Source organism: Procambarus clarkii, chromosome 5, assembly GCF_040958095.1.
Source record: "Procambarus clarkii isolate CNS0578487 chromosome 5, FALCON_Pclarkii_2.0, whole genome shotgun sequence".
NCBI lineage: Eukaryota > Metazoa > Arthropoda > Malacostraca > Decapoda > Cambaridae > Procambarus > Procambarus clarkii.
Window position 1 is genome coordinate 56,905,783 of NC_091154.1, and position 6,000 is coordinate 56,911,782.

Below are 6,000 nucleotides of genomic sequence, written 5' to 3' on the forward strand. Positions count from 1 at the left end.
TGAGACGTGTTCCCCCTTCCGTCCGTTTATATTTAACAGATAAAGAAGAAACCGACTACATCAAATGTGCGAAATCAGCTGACACCTACAGCCTCATCCACCGGCTTACACCAGAACCACCTTCCAGTAAGAATTCTTGGTATAGTTACGATAAAGTAGGTACAGACCAAGCAAGCTCTCAATTGTATTGTAAGTATTACAAACTTTATGGACATACCATAGATAGATGTGGGAAAGCTCAATACAAAGGCAATGAAACAACTAAACCCAAACCGACTCCTCCTAAGTCCGGTAAGCCTGTGATGAATGTTGGTGTTCCTATTAATGATCTTTCTCTCTTCAGCAAACACCTGTATCCTGGAACTGTCTCTGCCAGCAGTACAGATTCGGAGGGACGTTTCAAATTGAACATCTTGAAGGACACAGCGGCTCTTCAGTCCATAATATTGAAATCAGCTGTGCCTAACATCACCTACACCGGAGAAACCGTCCTTATCACTGACCTCACTGCTACCACTCCGTATCCACTCGCCAGAGTCCACCTGGATTGTCCTTTTGTGACCGGTGAAGTCCAAGTCGCTATCAGGGAAAAGCCTTTTCCCATGTCTGGAGTGCAACTTCTCCGGGGCAACGACTTGGCAGAAGATCAGCAACCGTCCAACCTGGTCATCATGGACAAACCCCAGGTGTGTAACTCTGTAGTGGACAATCCCATCTTTAAGTATGTTTCAGCAGAGGTCCAAGAAAGTGATGAAGTTTCTCCTCCGGTTTTGGTGACCACCCATGCACAAGCTGCACGCCCGCAACCAGCTGACTCTACTGCTACCGCTGTCCCTCAAGACCCTCAGAATCTACCGCCGAATCTTACCTGTTTGGAGTTCCGTAAGTTACAGAGGGAAGATCAATCATTAACACCATTATTCTTCCAGGCTGAGACTCAACCTGACAGTATCCCTGGGTTCTTCCTAGAGAATCAGTTGCTCTACCGCAGGTACAGACCCAGTAAGCTGAAGGAGGACGACGATTGGGGAAATGTCGAACAACTAGTGGTTCCCACCAGCCTTCGGCCCGATATTCTACACCTGGCCCACGGAGCACTTTCTCACTATGGTTTTAACAAAACCTACCACGGAATCAGACAAGACTACTACTGGCCAGGTATGATTAAGGACGTCAAAAAGTACGTGCAACAGTGTCATACATGTCAGATGGCAGGTAAATCTAACATCTCTATTCCCCAGGCCCCATTGACTCCTATTCAGGTGCCTGCGGAACCTTTCCACAGACTCATCATAGACTGTGTTGGTCCTTTACCCCGGACCAGTTCTGGCAACGCCTATATACTAGCTATCTTGTGTCCTACCACCACATTCCCCATAGCAGTTCCAATAAAGAACATTACGGCTGCTACTGTGGTGAAACAACTAATGAAGATCTTCACCCAATATGGATTTCCAAGAGAAGTTCAAATTGACTGTGGCACCAACTTTACCAGTGATCTCTTCAAGAAGACACTGGAGGAGTTCAACATCACACAGGTACTGTCCAGCCCCTAACATCCTGCTTCACAGGGTTCTCTTGAACGTAGTCATCAGACTATTAAAGCACTCCTAAAGAAATTTTGCAATGAAACCTTGAAGGACTGGGATAAACAACTTGACCTCATTATGTGCATTTTCAGAAGTGTCCCTAATGAGTCTCTAGGAGTATCTCCTTATGAGATGCTCTACGGACGTAAGTGCCGTACTCTTCTCAAAGCTTTTAAAGACTCTGTACGTAATACCACCTTCAGTGACCCTCAGAATGTGCCCCAGTTTCTTCAAAACTTAAAACACATTCTAGAGAGAGTACGTAAATTTGTTAATGACAATCTATTGAAGGTCAGGAGAGGATGAAGACTCATTTTGACCAACGCAGCAAACTAAGGAAATTTAAACCAGGACACTTCGTGTGGGCATATTTTCCTATCCCTGGTTCTCCATTGCAAAACAAGTTTTCAGGACCTTACAGCATCAAGGAGTGCAGAAACAATCACAACTACGCTCTTGAGACTCCAGATAGGGGGCGGAAGACCCAGTTGTGCCAAATCAACCTCCTGAAGCAGTATCAAGGTATTCCCCCCACTGTGTTGGTATCATTATCCACCTTTAAAGGTCCATACCTCCACAGTGAAACCTTCCCTGCTTCTCCTCCCGAAAGCACTAACACTGAGTCTGTGCCTTCCAACTCGGAAATCCTTAATGATCTTCATACCTATTAGCAGGGCAGTAATAGTGCTCCTCTCATCAGAATCTTCAAGGAACATCAGAAGTTGTTCAGCGATGATCCACAGGAGTGTAATGTGGTTCAGCACGACATCCAGCTACTCCCTGACACCCGGCCGATTCGTCAACCTTTCTACAGAATCAGCCCGAGCAAAAAGGAAGTCATGCGTGCTGAGGTACAGTACCTCCTGGGTCATGGGCTGGCCACCCCTTGTGAGTCCCCTTGGGCCTCACCCTGTATCTTGGTGCCGAAACCGCAAGGTAAAGTGAGGTTGTGTACCGATTACCGGAAATTGAATCTTGTGACTATCAAGGATGCTTATCCATTACCTAGAATAGATGACATCCTTGACGCCATTGGTAATGCTTGGTATCTATCAAAGTTAGACTTACTCAAGGGATACTATACCAAGTATGTTTTACAGAGTGAGCTAAGGAAATATCTGCCTTTACCACTCCCTTTGGCCTTTACAGATACGAACGCCTTCCATTTGGACTATGTAATGCCCCGGCCACCTTCCAGCGAGCTGTCAACCGCGTCATCCAGGGCATAGATAACACCTACGCCTACTTGGATGACATCGTTGTGGCAACCAACACCTGGAGCGAACATCTGTTCCAGCTGCAACGATTGTTTGCCAAGCTCCTGACAGCCGGCCTCACCATCAACTTGGGCAAGTCCACCTTTGCCAAAGGTAAAGTGCGTTATCTTGGTCCTGAGATAGGGAGTGGCAGTATAGCTCCGTTAAACATACATACCCAAGCCATCCAGCATTACCCACAGCCTACCACCAGAAAGCAGCTCCTGCGCTTCCTTGGTCTTGCCTCCTACTACCGTAGGTTTGTGAAGAATTTTAGTACGGTGGCGACACCATTGATCACTTTACCCAGCCCCAAGCAACGGTATAATTGGACCATTGCTTTTGAACAACTTAAATTCCTGCTCTGTTCTAATCCTATTCTCGCCTCGCCAGATATCACGAAGCCTTTCATCCTCCATGTCGACGCCAGTGGTACCGGCATCGGGGGTGTCCTGATGCAACAACGAGGCGAGGATGTTTTACCTGTTAGCTACTACAGCTACAAGTTAAAAACACACCAGAAGAATTACAGCACGATCGAAAAGGAGCTACTCTCCATCGTCCTGAACTTGCAGCACTTTGAATCATACCTGTAAGGTGCTCGGTCTACCACCGTCTACTCGAACCACAATCCCCTACGCTTCCTGCAGCAAGCCCAATTCAACAATCAACGGCTTCTACGATGGGCTTTATATCTGCAGAATTTCAACCTGGAGATCTTCTACATCAAAGGTTCTGACAACATCATAGCAGACGCCCTCTCCAGAGTTTATGAGGTAGAGACAGCTCCACCTACCACTCTACCACCTGAAGACGTAACTTCACCCATAAGTGCAGGCTTCGGGGGAGAGTTGTGACGATAATCTCTTTCAAGAGAGATTGAGCATGCTCTTCTCTACATGAAGTTACGTATATTATACAAGAATAAGATGCTACCTTCAAGATACGTCTACAGTAGCACAAAACGTTTTGACCAGGAGGCAAAACGTACCCAAGAACACCCCGTACTCCACTCCCTCCACGCCGGCTTGTCATCAACCAGCCAACTACCCTTCCCAGCCCAACCTGTCCTCTTAAAAAGAACGTCAACATTTGCCGTTTGACTCTACGGCTGTTTTTGGACGTTATTTTGTGTCAAACTACGTCTATTATCGCTTCCATGGACTATCTCTTGTTATACAATGAAATACCACACTCTTATTATTCTATAACTCACTGACTATGCTCTGATATTTGTTCTTCAAGTAAAAATATATATATTTTTGCCTTAATTAGGCCATAATCCAGAAAATTCCAGCCTATCGATCTTTATATTTAGGAAAACATCTAATAAATTTGGAAATGAATTTTTCGTTCGCCGACAGTTGCCTGTTACTATTTAACCTTCTATGCTTTAATGTCGCTGGTCATTGTGACTTTCCCAGGATTTATGTAGGTTTTGTAGTAGCATTTAGTCAGACTACAGTAATTTAACTAATGGGAAACCTCTATAGTTGTCGTAAATTAATAATAATCATTTATCAAATAATAAATTAGCAAACATAGGCAACATTTTATGTTACGACTTTTCGGGTAGGCCGTTCTGTTTGTTTACAACCTCAATGGTTCAAAATACACAATACTTTTAATATATAAGTGACTAAGTATGCTCTAATATATGGTCCTCAATGAAAATTATCGTTTTTTTTTTGTTAATTTGTCCATAATGAATAAGATTCCTTACTGTTGATCTTTATATTAAGAAAAACATCTAAACAAATTGGTATTGTGTTTTCGTTCAGATAAAGTTTCCAGATACTATTTCCTAGTTATCAATTAATGTAGGTGGTTATTTTAATTCGCGGCTACCAGGGGCTTTCTCCCATTATACAATATAAATGTACTCACTAACTATTCTCTGGTATCTGTTCTTCAAGTAAAATTACCTATTTTTTTTGTTTAATTAGTCCATAATTCATAAAATTCCTTCAGGTCGATCTTCATATTTAGGAAAACATCTAATCAATTTGGAATTTAATTTTTCGTTCAGCTACAGTTACCAGCTACTATTTCATTGTTATATTTTATGTCGCTGGTCATTACGATTTTCCAAGAATTTAAACAGCTAAACAGCAAGTAGCATCTTGTTAGAGTACAGGAATTTACCTATGGAGAACCTCGATAGCTGCCGAAAATTATTAATGATTATATATGGAATTTAAAATAATGAATTATATACTATTTCTTATGTTACGTCTTTGGCGGGTAGGCGGTTCTGCGGGTTTACAACCAAATTGTTTAAAAATCACACTATTTTAAATGTATGAGTCACTAGTATGCTCTGATATATGTTCTGCAATGAAAATAAAGATTGTTTTGTTGTTAATTACTCCATAAATGTGTAATGTGTTAATTCAGTCTAAAATCTTTTTGCAACGTTGATATGCGATATACGTAGCTGGAAACTACCTAATATTTAAAAATAATAGTTACAACATTCTATTAATATATAATGTTGAAATAAATATCACACAAAGTCTGTATATCTGTTTTTAGATGTCTTATAAATCTTCTTCTAAAATAGGATTAATGATTTTTATGAATCTTGAGTAAAAATTATGTTAATTATTATTAATCTAATTGTTATTATTTTAAGTAAAAGAATTGCAAGTATTCGCATAACCACGGGATCTCTGTTTGTGTATGAATGCACGGATTTGTTTTTGTTATGAGAGGGACGCCTTAGAAAGCATGGTGTAGGCCACCTGTGGCTCGCATCCGATCCCACGATCGTCGTCGCCCCTAAATCAACACAACAGGTATTTAGTATTTACGATTATAATAAGTAATATTTCTTTTATAATAATATTGCAGCAGGTGGTGTAGTGGTAGGACACTCGCCTGGCGTTCCGCGAGCGCTATGTCATGGGTTCGTATCCTGGCCGGGGAGGATTTACTGGGCGCAATTCCTTAACTGTAGCCTCTGTTTAACGCAACAGTAAAATGTGTACTTGGATGAAAAAACGATTCTTCGCGGCGGGGATCGTATTCCAGGGACCTGCCCGAAACGCTACTCGTACTAGTGGCTGTACAAGAATGTAACAACTCTTGTATATATCTCAGGTTAGGGGCTAGGCATTTACACTCTTAGGTCAGCAAACTAGCTAGAAGGTTAG

At 42.1% G+C, this 6,000-nt stretch overlaps 2 long non-coding RNA genes across 3 annotated transcripts in view; both read left to right on the plus strand.

Moving 5' to 3' along the window:
* The window catches only part of LOC138351028 (uncharacterized), a 130,253-nt gene that overhangs the window by 77,037 nt on the left and 47,216 nt on the right, over positions 1-6,000 (plus strand). The window lies entirely within an intron of this gene.
* LOC138352543 (uncharacterized) overlaps positions 5,542-6,000 on the plus strand; it is a 10,406-nt gene continuing 9,947 nt past the window's right edge. The window contains exon 1 of one of the 2 annotated variants that reach the window (XR_011222823.1): positions 5,542-5,643. This is a non-coding gene — a long non-coding RNA (uncharacterized lncRNA). Of the gene's footprint in view, positions 5,644-5,750; positions 5,948-6,000 lie in introns of those variants that run through there. The other variant, XR_011222824.1, reaches the window with a different exon arrangement.